Below are 15,076 nucleotides of genomic sequence, written 5' to 3' on the forward strand. Positions count from 1 at the left end.
GCTAAAGTCCTGCCAACTGAGCCACGAGGCCATGTGTGGAGATTTTCCTTCACTTTTTTCTTTACTGTTTTTAAAGAGGAGTACAGTTGACCTTTGACCTTCTGGATATAAAACATCATCATATAATTTTATCCTAGGTATTTTTGTGAAATTGTATTATAGGTAGCATATGAATTTTTGAGTTATGGCCAAAATATGTTTGGTTAGGTCACTGTATCCTTAACCTTTGACATATAAAATCAAATCAGTTCATCCTTGAGTCCGGATGGACATTTATGCCAAGTTTGAAGAAATTCTGCCAAAGCTTTCTTGAGATACCACATTCACAGACATGAGATCACTGTGAACTTGACCTTTGACCTTTGGCCACCAAAGTCTAATCAGTCCATCCTTGATTCCAAGTAAACATTTCTACCAAATTTGAAGAAATTCTGTCCAGGTTTTCCGGAGATCACTTTCACAAAAATGGGATGTACGTGACGTCAGTGCGACCTTTGACCTTTAACATCCAAATATAATCAATTCTTCCTAAAGTCCAAGTGGACATTTGTGCCAAATTGAAGAAATTCTGTCCAGGCATTCTTAAGATATCAGGTTCACAAGGATGGGACAGACATCAGGTCACAGTAACTTTCACCTTTGAACCTCAAAATGTAAAAAGCTCATCCTTTAGTCCAAGTGGACATTTGTGCCAAATTTTAAGAATTCAGTCAAGACATTCTTAAGATATCATGTTCACAAGGATGGGACAGACGGATGGATAGACATCCCAAAAACATAATCCTTCCAGCCAGTACATAGGCATGGAAATTGTTTCTTTAAATAAGATTTTGTGTAAATATTGAGTTACATAGTAGCCGATAAAATGAGATTACAAGTTAACCAAAGCTTTCAAATGTTGTTTTTTATAATTTTGTTTACACACAGTCTGTATAATCTGTATGGGGAATTGCTGTCGACTGAGCATGGTCAGGGAGTATAGAAAAAGAACCTCTATAAAGTTATTTGAGAACTGGAGTCAAATTCAAAGCGACAGATTTGTTATTGTTTCGGAAAAATCCCTAATAACTTGGTGCCTCAGTTGTGAGTGTGTTGTTGTAAACCACAACTCTACCGCAGCAGGAGCCGTAATGAGGTCACTGCTTTGTGAGTCTACATATATATGAATGTTGTGTAGTAAAGAAGTGTGCACAGGACACATGCACACACACATACACACACCTCTCTTTCAGTACTTTGGACTCTGTGGTCAGCCGTAACAATAAAGTCTTTCAGTAGAAACAGTCTCCTTTATTATATTACACCTCACAGTTGGCACTCAGTCAGTAACAGGCAGACAGTCTGCTTTTCCCCCTTCTTCTCCCCTCTTAACAACTAACTCTATCACTGTTCTTCATCTGTCCCTCTCTGTAAGAAACGCTGCTCACGTCTTGGAGTGAAATCAGCTTCTTGGCAAATATGAGGCTCTACTCTGCTGCGTACAATGGACTGGATCTGTCTGTCAGTGACCGGGGCAATATCAGACATAAAATAACAGTTATTATCTTTCTTTATGTGGCACTCGTAAGAAGAAAGAGGCCCATGTGGACAAAACTGGCAAAATAGCAACCTCAGCTTGGTACACTTGGACTTGCCCAAAGTTAACTAAACAATTGCTACTGGGGCTGATTCTCAGCCCAGATTGGCCCAAATATGCACCTAGAACTTATCCAAATCAGCTCTGTTCATAAATGTGGGATAAACCCAGTTTGCATTCTGGCTTCTGGTGATAAAACTCAGCCAAGTGCACCAACTCTGCTGTTATGATCCCAGTGTAGTGGGAGGTAAACCCAAGGTTATCCACTTTTTTGAAATGAAGATGAGTTTACTCATCTATATTCAAACCAATGAGGGGGAGGATGTGGTTAAACCACAGTTTTCAGACAGTTTGCCCACCTCTGTATTTACAACTACATCCCTAAAGGTAACACCTGTCTCACACACTGCAAAATGGGTCTCCTAAGATGGACCCCAGAGATGCCACAGATTTGCTTAGTTTAACCACCCTTTTGTGCATATAGGATGGTTGTTAATGTTTCTAGTATAAAGTTTCTAATAGAAATAAAGTAGTTCCGGCTGAGTCTACAATATAAGGAAAATAGCTAAATTGTATTTTTGGCACTTTGAACACTGTAGTCTAAGTACCATTTAGTCCCATTATACTGGAGAGAAGGCAGACATCTCTATGGCTGATATCTACAAAACTCACAACAACTCACAACAACTACTGAGATGGATGAATAGCACAACAGGGTTTTATTTTGGGGTGAACTGTCCCTTTAAAATAACAGCTCCAAAATAACTGATAGCACAACAGGGAGAATAATGTCACCTTTATAATGTCAACTTGAACCTGTTGGTGAGAGCTTCGTAAAATAAATACAGACTCCTCAAATTTACATCATTCACTTAAACTGGCACATCTTTATATCAATTTGTAAAGTACATCTGAAAGCTGCAGTGATCACTTTTAAGTACATATATCCATACACAATGAAAGAGTGTATATGAGAATATACACACAAAATCAACACACATCCCATCCAGGCTGTTGGCACAGAGGTTTATGAATAATGGAGCTATTGAGGCGTGGAGACAGGAGAGCTCTCATAAGCTCACGGCTCGCAGGCCACAACACAACAGGACAGAGCTGCACAGGAACATTAACTCTCACATACCCCGCAGTATGTAAATGCACACATTCATGAATGGACAAAAGCGCACATGCAAGCCCTGAACAGTGCACAACCTGCCGTCTATCCTCTGCCACAACTCAGTGTTTCAGAGGCGTTATCGGCTGTGAATCGTCTGGATTACTTATACAGCTCTAGTCGCCTAACTTCAAGTGTGAAGTAGAAAACACCTAATTTAACCTAATGCCCAAGAAGTGATTATGTGTGTAAAATTCATTAATAAATTGTGTGTTTGCATATGTGTGAGGCACAAGGGAAGTTGTGTGTGCTCAAGGTTCTGCACTGAGCTGCAAAGATGCTGCAGTATTTCAAGGAGAAGAACGTCAGTGCTCTCGTCAGCTGCAGCCCTGTGACACACACACACACACACACACACACACAATTCACGTCACACTCCTTTGGAGTGACAGGGGCAGCACTGAGCCCCTTACACTCCTGTCGGCTGCTATAAAAGGAACGGCCGGTCCCATTGTTCCTCTGAGTCTCCCTGAGCTGTGTGTCTCAGCATGTGTGTGTGTTTCCAAATCTGCCATCATGAGCTGAAGAGAGCATCATTGTTCTTCGCACATCCTTGAGACACACACACACACACGCACTTTTGCGTACTTACATGCATGCGTGCAGCAGCTTACATACTCATCTACAAACTCTGGCTTCTCAGCACTTAGACCTGCAAACACACAAACACGCACCCACACACTCACAAATACACAAACTCCTTGCATGCTCCATAATGCATCTTAATAAAAAAGCCATTGGGCCCGCTGACACTTGCATTCAGTTCAGCTTCAATAGACACGGAGCAGCGGCATGCCAAGAGGGAGTGGATTAAAAATAAAGACAGAGAGAAAGATTCTTTAGAGGGGGTCGAGCAAGCGGTCCTGTCAAAAACCAGCCGGGGCAGACAAAGCGGGCCGCCTCCAGGGTGCGACGCGCTTTTCATAGTGAGGTTAGAGTGCAACCCTACAGTACAGCACACAATGATGAATGAATGGATATCGGCGGTTTAACCTGTGGCCTTCCACTGTGGCAGGTTGGAGAAGACAAGAAGTCGAATACAGAGGAAGCAAGAAGGAGAAGAAGGAGATACAAAAGGAGACAATAGACAGAAATAAAGCTATTAGGAAGACATAAAGATAGAAAAGATGCATGACTGGAGGGAAAATAGGAATAGGAAAGAAAAAGGAGGGAAGGATGTGATGGAGAAAGAAAAGTGTGAGACAGTGACAAAGTTGGAAGACAAACTGGATGGAGCAGGTGAATGAAGGAGGTTGAGACAATCGGGAGATTAATATACAGACGTTTCACCACTTCAGTTCTGTCCCACGAAAAATAAAGAGAATGCGAGGGAGGGAGGGACGGAGAAGAAAATGAGCGAGGCGAAGGGAGATGGGGGGGAGAAAGGAGCCAATTGTTTTGCCTGTAGGGAGAAAAGAGTTTCCCTGGCCTGCAACCAACAAGTCTAAGCCTCCCTGCGACGGAGAAATGAAAGGAGAGAGGGATGGATGGAGGGAAGTAGAGGAAGAATGAGGAGGAGGGAGGGTGCACGGCTTTACAAAGCAAAATGACTGAAACAGCAGGTTACTGGTGGCTTTAGCACCCATTTCTCTGATAGGAGGGAGAAAGGGGGCAAAAGAGAGGGTGGAAGATTAAGCTAATTATGGAGAATTTGAAATGCAAGAATACTGATTCTTAGGCCAGATATATATTTGCTTTTAAACGTATGTTTGTATAAGCATCCCTATGCATCATGGCTGCCTTGTATATCCTGCGTCTATTTGGAGCAATGATTGTGCATGTCCTCCAAAACTGATGCTACACAAACGTAAACGTATAAAAATATAAAAAAAAGTATATTTCTGGCCTAAGTTGTCTTGCAGCCCATTCTCACTTCTAACATGTCAAATATGGCAATTTAGTCACCACCCCTATGCCTCAAGCTTTGATGCTGTAGTACCTCTGTAGTGTTATTTCTGGAGATGCTCCTCCGTTTTGATTTAGTGTGTCGTCAAACTTACGTGATGTAGAGAAGTCTGTGTATAGAGGAGTTGGTGACCAAAAGTCAACACTGACTTCTTTTTTACTTACACCATTACATAATTGCGTATGTGAGTTATATATCATTGCCATCGTGAAACGTTCTATCTCCATTTTTCCTTCTTGTTTTCCATAAATCAGTGCTATTGGTCAGCTCTCATGCCTGTCTGGGGGTTTTACAAATATTTAACCAATGAAAAATATTAAAACGAGCATGTGACTAAGCCCTATAAGCTCAATTGGATCATCAAACTGTCAGCAAAAATTCATAACCCCACCATGCCTGTGTCTCAAATCAAGTGCTGTACACATGGTAGAAGTTAGTCTTCAAAGCTTTCTGCCAGAGAGCCTTTTTGGCTGAAAGCTTTTTGCTTCAGTTATTTTAAAAATACAGGTTTACGTGAATTTATGCACATACTTATTTTATCTTTTCTGACGCAACCCAAGTAGTTTTTATGGCTTCACTTTGAAAGTGTACAAAGACGTTGCATATTTATTATTGCTTACTTGACTGACATTAGAAAGAAGTCCCGATATTAAAACACACTGTGCCAGATCTTGTCAATTTATTTCTTCTTATGAGCTGACTCTGCATGTGTTTATCTAGGTCTCCTGCATTTCTGACCCTGACACTCCTCCTTTGTGAAATGCCACAATGTGGCAGGAAAAACAATTCAAGAATGGGGACTTGTGCATTTCAGTCTGCTTTTAATTCAAAATGATTATGAGATTACTGAAATAACAGATCACATCTATCTCTACAGGATTATCATATGTATACTGTCTCCCTCAATTGAGTTATTACTAATAAATGAGCTTTAAAAACAGAAGTGAATTAAAAAAGAGAGCACAGGGAAAGTGAGCAGTGAGAAACAGAAGACTCTCCTCTCTCCTGTTTCTCTCTGCTCAGGATGGATGCAAAGGTGAGACAGATTGGACAGAGAGGAAGAGCAAGGTAAGTGTAATCAACTACTACGATTTATTACAAGTAGTGCAAAGTATTTGTTTTTGATGCATGTAACCACATAACAAAGAGTTAAATCATTACATTCTTATTTAACTGTGTCATTTTGATGCTATTAAAAACATCTGAAATGTATTAAAGTTGCGAGCAGAAATTTCATCTATCTAATTATTTTCATTCTGGCAATTTTCTGCAGTTTGAATCACATTTTATCATAAATCTGATATGCGTATCATAAAATGTGTTCTTAATATGCAGAATGTCAGAATGCAAAGGACTAGTGTGTGTATTCATCACATTGTCAAGACTAACCTTCCATCTGGGGACAATTTTTGGTTTGGTCCCCATAAGGTTAACCATTTATGTTAATGGTTGAGATTTGGTTTAAAGGTTGAGGTTGGGAATAACATCTAGTTTACTGTTAAGGAAAGGGTTGGTGTTCCACATGTAATTGTGATGGTTAAGGTTAGGGCGAGCATCCAGGGCTGAATGAGAGTCAGTGTATGTCAGTGAGTGTCTTCACAATTGTTGTGTAAGTGCAGCAGGCAAAAAGTTGGAAAAGTTGGTGTTTTGATTTAGTTCAGATAAAAATCTGCTTGGCTTGTGGATCTGATTGCTTCATTTCCAGGAAAAAAACACACATGAAAGCAGAAAGATTTAAATATGCAGAGTGAAACAAGAGAGCAAGAGCAGGTGATGCAGGGCAGCGTGGGCTCACGTCAACACCCTGCAAACAATTACTGGAGGGAGCAGAAGCAGAAAGCAGCAAGCATGTAATAAGTAGTTCTTGTACAATGACTACAGCTGTGATTGGTTATTGGTTTGAAGCATGAAGTACTTTTGCTTTTGCAGCTGAGGACTTCACCAACAAAATCTGCATTTCCATTTCAGGAACTGAACCCAGGAATGGGAACCTTTTGAGAAATCTAGTGGGTTTCCATCACTGGAATGACCAGGGCCTAAATTTAGTTCTGGGGACTTTATTTCACCCCACAAAAAGTCCCTGCTTGGGAATACCACTTTCATGAAGTACAGGAACTTTGTGGGTGGGGCTTACAGCACTGAACATTTGTAATTGGTTAAGTGCTTGCAGCATTTTATTTCAGCTACCCAAAAAAATGCAGCTGCAAACCAGCTTGTTTGGTATTACAGAAGAAAGAACACAACAGATGGGCCGACAATGAAGTCCAGACAGGAACTGTCTGTCTGTCACACAAATAATGATGCCTGCCTGTCCATCACTTTATATGGACATGATATTGTTGATATGAACTCTGATGGTTGACAATGAAGTCCAGAGGGGAAGTGTCTTTCTGTCATTGTTGTTATATAGTTGTGCGCAAAAATGATGTGCAAAAATGTTGCTTTTTCGATTGCCAATCAGCCTGAACTTCTCAGATCTTTAGATCGAGGTGGAAATACAGACATCAATAGGCTGAAGGAACCTTTTAGGTCCTTGAAAAGTAGTTCCTGAGGCTAAGTTCAGGGTGCTTAAGATGGAAATGCAGCAATTGCTAAAGACAGACCACCAATGGAGAAAAAAAAATTAAGCTTTAACTAAAAGGATAGTACATAATGATACTGTTCTGTGTTTTAATTGTGACATAAATTACCCATAAATGTTATTCATTTCATAAGAATTACAGTGATTTACAGGCACTCAAAAGGTCAAAAGCTCAGTGATATGAAGGCTCAAAAAAGAATTCAAAAGCAGGCTCTTTATCCTCTGTGCAATGTGGCATAGAGGTACAGTCATGTTTTCAGTGGAAGGTCTCAGGACAAAGCTAGTTACAGGACTAAATGGAAGTTTCACACACATTCAAACAGTGAAGTAAAGCAGCTATAAGCCAAAAGTGACTACCAGTCTTTATGGGATTTAAGCTGAAAAAACAAAGCGACAGAGAAAGCGAGACGATCCGGGGCTGCAAAGCCTGGTTGTTCTAAAGGACTCGGAGTGAATGAAGGAGCCGGGGAGGCTACAACGCTCTGCTGGTCGCTGGTACCGAGCCATCTGGCCCAACATCATAAATGGAAAGTTTCCCAGCCTGCAAACCTGTGGCTAGCATTTGTTCAGTTTGGCTAAATTATTCTCACTAGTCAAAGTTTGAGAAGGAAAAATTGAGAAGAAATAACACAAATTGAGTCAAGCAAACCTGGTCGGCTGGTGTCCAAAATGCAAAAGTTGTACAACGTGCCAAGTCTGAGCTGTCTCATGATAATGGATATCTTTTTAATCTTTTGTTCTTCTCAGTTGAGCCTGCACAGCCAGAGTAGGGAGTGGTGATTGGACTAATATTACTGTGGATAACCTGATCAATTTCTGAAAGAAGAAATACAGAAAAATACTACTGGGGACCTGCTATGCTCATAAGACGGATTAAACCTCTTGTCTGGTATAACAAGCTCTGAAAAAAGGAGACAATGAAGGAGCCACTGAGGCGAGGACAGCCTGCTGGTAGCTGGTAGCCGGCCATTTGGCCGTGTTAAACCCAGGAGCAGCAGTAAGTCAGGACCTTACAGAGCGTCCTCTGGTCTCCTGACTGGAGCTGCTCCAAATGGCTCTCTGAGGGAAGACAACTCACTCAAGCCTCCTGAATGAAACAACAGAGCTGATTTCAATCCAGTTCTCTGAGGAAGAAGCCCACATGTCATCACCATGACTTGTAAAAAGATATTTGGCTTTGTAATGGCTCAGGAATAACACTGCTGCAAGGGATCAGGTCACAGACACAGCAGGCATGAACTAAAACTATTTGTTTTAACTTAAAAAAAAGTTAGTCTCTGGGCTGCCTTAAAATTTTTATTTTAAAGCTATGGCAAGCAGTTTTTTTTTTTTACTTTTTATGAAACCCTCTCAAATTAATACTGATGCCTCTGTATGATTTACATATGTTAAGGAGACCATCCTATTTATGTATGGTTATTTTCCTTGAAAGCAGGTGAACCCAGCCTGTATTTACATTTCCCCAGACACTGAGTAGTCCAATAGCCAGATGAAAAGAAACAGGATTTTTATTTTACTAATTTTATTTTTGATGTTATATTTTGCAGTTGACACACTGCCACTTTTGTCCACAGGGGCCTCCAAAGTCAACAAAACATGAAAGTTCCATGTAGTAGCTTTAAATTTGGGTTGAATTTGAAAAGACAGGTTGAGATAATTTTGTAAAGATTCAGAACTTTTCCCATCAAACAAACTTGATATTAACTCAGTTGTACTTAAGACGGTGTTTTTATTATTGTGAAAACAAGCAACCATGACTTATCTTAAAATGTATTTGAAACATACAGCAAGTTTTCATCATATGTGTTTTCTTCAAACTATAAAATGAAGACTCGGGAGATTAACTCACCTCAATCAGTGCATGCTGGGAAGTCTGTTAATATGCTGATCATGTTTCTTTTGAGACTTAATTTAATGAGTTGATTGAACTCATTAATTCAAGTCATCATTTCAAGTCAAATGACTTCAAGTTACAAGAACCCATGTTTAAAAGTTCTGAAAGTAAATTTTAAGTTTAATGAAGCTGAATAAATAAAACTTGTATATTTATGTTAAGTTAATGAAAAAAATATTAGTTGATTCCACAAAATTCCTGTGTGATATTATATGATATGTATAGTATAAATCAGAACAATTATTTCATATTTTTTTTAGCCAGATCAGACAAATTTTAAGAATACACAGTGGTGAATTGTTTAAGTGCATTCCACAAAATTTATGATAATATTGTCAGAAAACCTCCAAATATTCTTGAGCCATATCATTATCTTGATTATAACTTGAAATGAAAACCTTTCAGGGATGTAACCATTGACCCTGAAAGGTCCTGACTGGACGGCAGTCAAAATGAACTCACCTGTCCATCCGTTTCCAGGGGAACCAAATTCCTAGAGAGTTCAGAACATTCCTGGTCGGGATCAGCGTCCACCTGAGCCCAACATGCCTCCGATGGCACTGAGCGTTTCCATAGTTACTGTGTGATTTTTACTTTTTGACCTCTCATAGTCTTTCCATTGCAATAGGAAAGTAAACAAATGTCCATATGAGACTCTTGATTATAGGCTCACAGTATAGAGAGTGCTGTACACACACCTACACACACTCACTGAGCTCTTGTTACGTGCTTGTAAAACACCCATTCTCAGGCCTGTGCATGTCTAAAATTCAGTGAGAATGTGCAGAAAAGTTCCTTTGGAAGCAGGTGGAAATAACTGATGCTGAATTTAAAGTCCATAAATTGGGAAGTAAATGAAATTAAGTATGAGGCAGGTTGAAATTCCTGTAAAAATTTCAGAAAGCTGTGAAAAAAAAAAAAAATCTTGAGTAATTCCAGTGGTCTGAATGGTGCCTGGAGGGCAGAAAGAGAGCAGTCCCACTTTGGTGCGAAAAAGTCCAGTGAGTCTTAGAAAAAGTCCAAAAAAGCAGCCGGTGTGTGAGTTAAAAAGCGGCGCAGTGAGATCTGAGTATTCCCCTGTCTGCAGTCAGCTCCACTGATGAACGGCTGCACTCCAGCTCCACTTAGAAAAACACACAAGCCTATGCACACACATAAAACTCTTCTTAACACACACACGTGAGGAGTTTGCGCACACACACACACACACACAGAGTTTTCACAGAAGCTGAGCGGAGCAGAAGTGCTCAGAGGGAGAGCAGGCAGGAATAATGGACTTAATTCAGGAGAGGAGAGAAAAAGAGAGACAGAGAGGGAGAGAGAGGGAGGGAGGGGTTGAAGAGAGGAGGGAAAGGTGGGAGGTGAGAGGAGGGGAGTAGAAAGGGGCAGGGACATGCACTGCGTTGTTGTCATGTGTGTACGCATGTGTGTGTGTGTGCAACTGTATATTTGAATTAGTCTACTGTGACTAAAAACAGCAGCACAGAGTCTCCCTCCTCAGTACAGACTCATGACAAGGACTCGGGCTTCAGTTCACTGTCCACGTCTGGCCTGTACCAGTCGAAATATCACACTGAGACACTGCTGGCCAATTTACAACTTCATCAACTACAAACAGCCTGCCTCAAGATTCTGTGCTGGAAATGTAGAACTAATTCTCACCATATGATTGGTGCTACGACTGGCGTTTATAAACCAACTAGTCAGAATATGGCCTATAAACAGGGATGGGTAGTAACAAGTAGTAACCCACATGAGTAAAAAAGTTTTAAGGAGCTAGTACTATGATGGCTCCCTGGTTATTGTTTATTTATGTTGTTTTCTGAGGCAGCAGATACCTGAGGGACGGAGTGTCCCTTCCCTCCTCTCACATGTATCGTGGTTTGAAGCCTCACAACATCTCTTCATCACACTACACTTCCCATTCACTTATACACACACAGTTCGCACTCATACTATATACTATACAATAATGTTACTTTCTTAATTGAAGTTAGACCCTAAAAAATATTAAAATGGAAAGTAATTTGTACTTTGACTAGTTTATTAAGCAGGCACTTTTTTACTTCTATTTGAGTAGGTTTCTCAAACTTTTTTTTCTAGAAATAATTGTACATTTATTTGAGTATAGATTTTCAGCACAGTACCCATAACTGCATACGACACAGAATATTCTGGCCGACCCAGCAAAGAGAGGATAAAAAACAATTAAAATTTCTCTGCATTTTAGAATAAAAACAGGACAGCAACTGCAGATAAAAAGGCCAGTTTGTAAGTGCATTAACGTCCATGTATTTACGCACATTTTCAATATGCTCACAAGAAACTGGAGCAGAAACTCCAGAAAAAAAAAGATTTTATGCTTGGCTATGGTGCAAAAGTTATATCACTTAAACCACGTTGCAATCAAGTGCAATGGAAATTCACCTAGTGAATAAATTATCACGTACTTGAAGCATGTGACTTAGTCCGCTGAACCTCAGTTCGCATTTTTTAAAATCTACATCATCATGCTATGACTCACCAGGCATTATTTGCACAATCTGACACACCTAAGATTGCGACCAAGCTTTTATTGAACCCGTCTTGCTTAGTTTGACATGAGATGAGCCAGTATCACTGTTGTTGCTCTGTGAATAGAGGCCTCAGGTCACAAATATGGTATAACTGCTGTAAAATGTGACTTGACTTCAGGCGAGTCTTGACACTTACTGTGACAAACTCATGACTTGCCTCAAAAAACTTAAAAGCAGCTCTGACATACAATGTTACGATAACACAGCCGTATGGATAAAAGTCACTACAAACACAGAGAGAGAGAGAGAGAGAGAGAGAGAGAGAGAGAGAGCGAGAGAGAGAGAGAGAGAGAGATTTAAAGATTATGACTATATGCTGGTGCGGACAGTTTAGGCTGATAAGATACTGTAACTACACACTAATTGGCATACATTTATAAACATATGAGGGTTTACATCATCCTCATATCAGAGTTGAAGTATGGGTCAGCTATTCATGAGATCCAGCCCCTGACAACATGAATGGACGAAAAGCACAGAGAGGAAGGGAAAATAGAATGCTATGAAGTTTTGAACATTATGAACAAATCTAAAGTGACTCTTCTCTTGTGCGTCTGCAGATTTTAAAGAGCCATTTAAGTGCCTGGGTGAGGATCTTATAGTTTAGCAACAATTTACCTCCAGCAGTTCATATATGTTTGGACTTAAATTTATATTTTAGCCAAGAGATTTTGAAAATATCAAATCCTTACCCCTGTAGACGTTTTAGGTGGCTGAAAAAGTTTGTGTTTCCTTTTCTTTTCTTTTCCTTTTTTGACAGAACACATTTGCTTTGGTTCAGGTCAATATAGTCAGACACAATGACTTCCTTTGATGACAAATTTTCACGAGGGGAAAAACAGTATCAAAGCAACCATTCTATTTGTCGAACAACTCCTGCAGCATAATACACTCCCCTACTGTTCATTGATCTGTTCAGTGTGTTTCTAACAAATGGACTGGGTGGAGTATGACAATAAAAAGTTCACATATCCAAGGAACCAGGAAGTTTTTGTCCCAAGAACTACTTTTCAAGAAACTAAAGTGTTCCTTCAGCATGTTGTTGTTCGTTATACTGATTTTACACCAAAATTAGTGTAAAGCACAGCCTGCTAAAAATAGGCAATTGACTCTTTTCCTACTGCCAGACAAGTTTTTCTTTCTGTTTCTACTTTTGTTTTTATCTGATGTGTGCTAGAAAGCTGAAACTCAATTCATGTTTGTACATAAGAGCAGAGAGAAATGTTTGTGTACTCAGTGCTTTTATAGTTTCTAACTGAATCTCTGTGAAGTGAAGTTTAGTTTCTCTCATGCATCATTGTTGGTACTTTCAGGTATTTGCTGTATTTTACTGTTTCATGTTCACTTTTGGTTAAATAGGAATCAACCAACATTTCCTGACTTTGTTACTTCATAATAAAAAGCTTTTAAGTAACGAAATAACAGGGGACTTTTATTATGAAGAATTCATAGTAAAAATGGTTATTTGCCATTTAAAAGTCCATGACAGGTGCAATCTCGCTGTGACTGGTCGACACACCAAGTCAAACTAAGTCAAAGTCTCCATTGCCTCAACCAAAAAGGGTCTGAAATTAGCGTGTCCACCCAGGCGTCATGTTTCTATCAATGCCAATCAAAACTGGACCAGATCAGTATGGTATATAATATATCAGATGTTAGTGAGAGTTTTGTCCAGTGTTAAAGGGACTTTAGTCCAATTTGCCCTGGATTTTGTCCTCAGCATAAATGTGTTGAAGAACACTGAACAAAAAAAAATGACTGCTGTAGATTTTTTAAAATGGTGGCTAAAATAAAATGCTGCAAATCACCAACCAACCAAAAATGTCAGTGCTGCAAGCCCACACCCCCAAAATGTCCTGTACATTTGAGTCTCTGAGAAAAGTTCCAGTGGTGGAAACGTCGCTGTGGTCCACATTGCTTTTTAGACCATGTGGGCTGTGACACAGGGGCTGTACATCAATCACAGAGTGAGTTTTTTATGGACCAAACTACAAAATCTGAGTTTTTTACAGTCAGTCTCATACTGTGCCAAAATCTTAGTGACAGTATCGCACTTACAATGTTTTATATATATGTGTGTGTGTGTGAGAGAGAGAGAGAGTGTGTGTGTGTGTGTGTGTGTGTGTGTGTGTGTGTGTGTGTGTGTGTGTGTGTGTGTGTGTGTGTGTGTGTGTGCTCATCTTTTCCCCACTCCTTTAGCTTTCATTCCAATGAAAGGTGCAGTGCTGTGCCTGGCAACCCCGACATACACACACAAACCCAATGGGGTTAGGGTTCCCATACAGAGAGGTCATGGGTCTCACATTAGGGGTTCACTGCAGTATGTATGTGTGTTGTCTCCATGTTTGCATGCACTCTTACACACAATGCACACTTGCTTTCAGTGCTTTAAACACTTTTCATGCAGATGGGCATGTGCATAATTAAGGCTATGTATGTGAATGTGTTTGTGTGCATGCTAGTGCAGTATGTTTCCAGCCCGCTGCCCACTCCCTGCTGACCTGTCTGTCATAAACCAGTCTGATGTCTCTACAGGCTGCAGAGTGAGCGCTGTGATCCTAACAAAGGCCTTTGTCTCCGCTAAAGCCTCAGTGCTTTTGAAACAGATGAGGGCTCAGTTTCCTAATGGCGTCTTAGTGAATCTTTGTTTTATTGCGAGTCAATGAAGCGAAATGATCTTTAGATTGCAGTGAGACTGCAATCAGGCTTGGGTCTCCCACGTTGTAGTCTGCCCCTGTGGCCTTTTGGTCTATTTATTATTCATGTCAGAAATTCCAAAAATAGAAAAGAAAAGAGAAGATGAAAGAGGAAATCTGATATTTTTATTATATTTTCCAACATAAGTCATCTTCACATTGTAGCCAACAGCAGGCCAACAATAAAATGAGTTAAGAAACTCAACCATGTTGAACAGGTAAACAGCCTTCATCAGTGGCTGGACAATTCAAACTAGGACACTGTAGGTGCCCCTTTAGGGTCAGTTTTACTTATGCAGGGCTCCACAGTGAAGTTAGTAATAATAGACATTCAACTTTTGGATAGATTTTAGGCTCAATAACTCTTTGGTTAGGTTTAGGCAAAAACTTAAGTTAAAGTAGGCTATGTAATGTGATTTACAGAACTTTGCATATGGAACGTAACTTACATAACTTATTGCAAGTAACTTAATGTACATAATGTAACTTATGTATGTACTTGCATATGTTACACAGGTTAAAAAAAAGTCAATGCTGACTATTGGTTTCAACATAAGTTCTACCGCTAGGGTTGTCTCTCTCACATTAAAACAATAGCAAAAGATGTAGTTTTATGACATCGTAAAGTAGCGTGGAGTCATGGAATCATGTTGTCTTAACTCTCCAATGTGAC

General features: G+C 39.9%; 1 protein-coding gene across 2 annotated transcripts in view; it reads right to left on the reverse strand.

The window, feature by feature from the left end:
- Window positions 1–15,076, reverse strand: part of sema3b (sema domain, immunoglobulin domain (Ig), short basic domain, secreted, (semaphorin) 3B) — a 99,066-nt gene that overhangs the window by 32,842 nt on the left and 51,148 nt on the right. Inside the window, exon 1 of one of the 2 annotated variants that reach the window (XM_084721569.1) lies at window positions 9,594–10,382. The exons of the other annotated variant lie outside the window; for it this stretch is intronic. The gene's annotated coding sequence lies outside the window, so the exon portion shown is untranslated. Of the gene's footprint in view, window positions 1–9,593; window positions 10,383–15,076 lie in introns of those variants that run through there. 2 annotated transcript variants of the gene reach the window in all.

This window comes from Lutjanus erythropterus, chromosome 6 (genome assembly GCF_056507025.1).
Source record: "Lutjanus erythropterus isolate fLutEry1 chromosome 6, fLutEry1.hap2, whole genome shotgun sequence".
In the NCBI taxonomy this organism is placed as follows: domain Eukaryota; kingdom Metazoa; phylum Chordata; class Actinopteri; order Lutjaniformes; family Lutjanidae; genus Lutjanus; species Lutjanus erythropterus.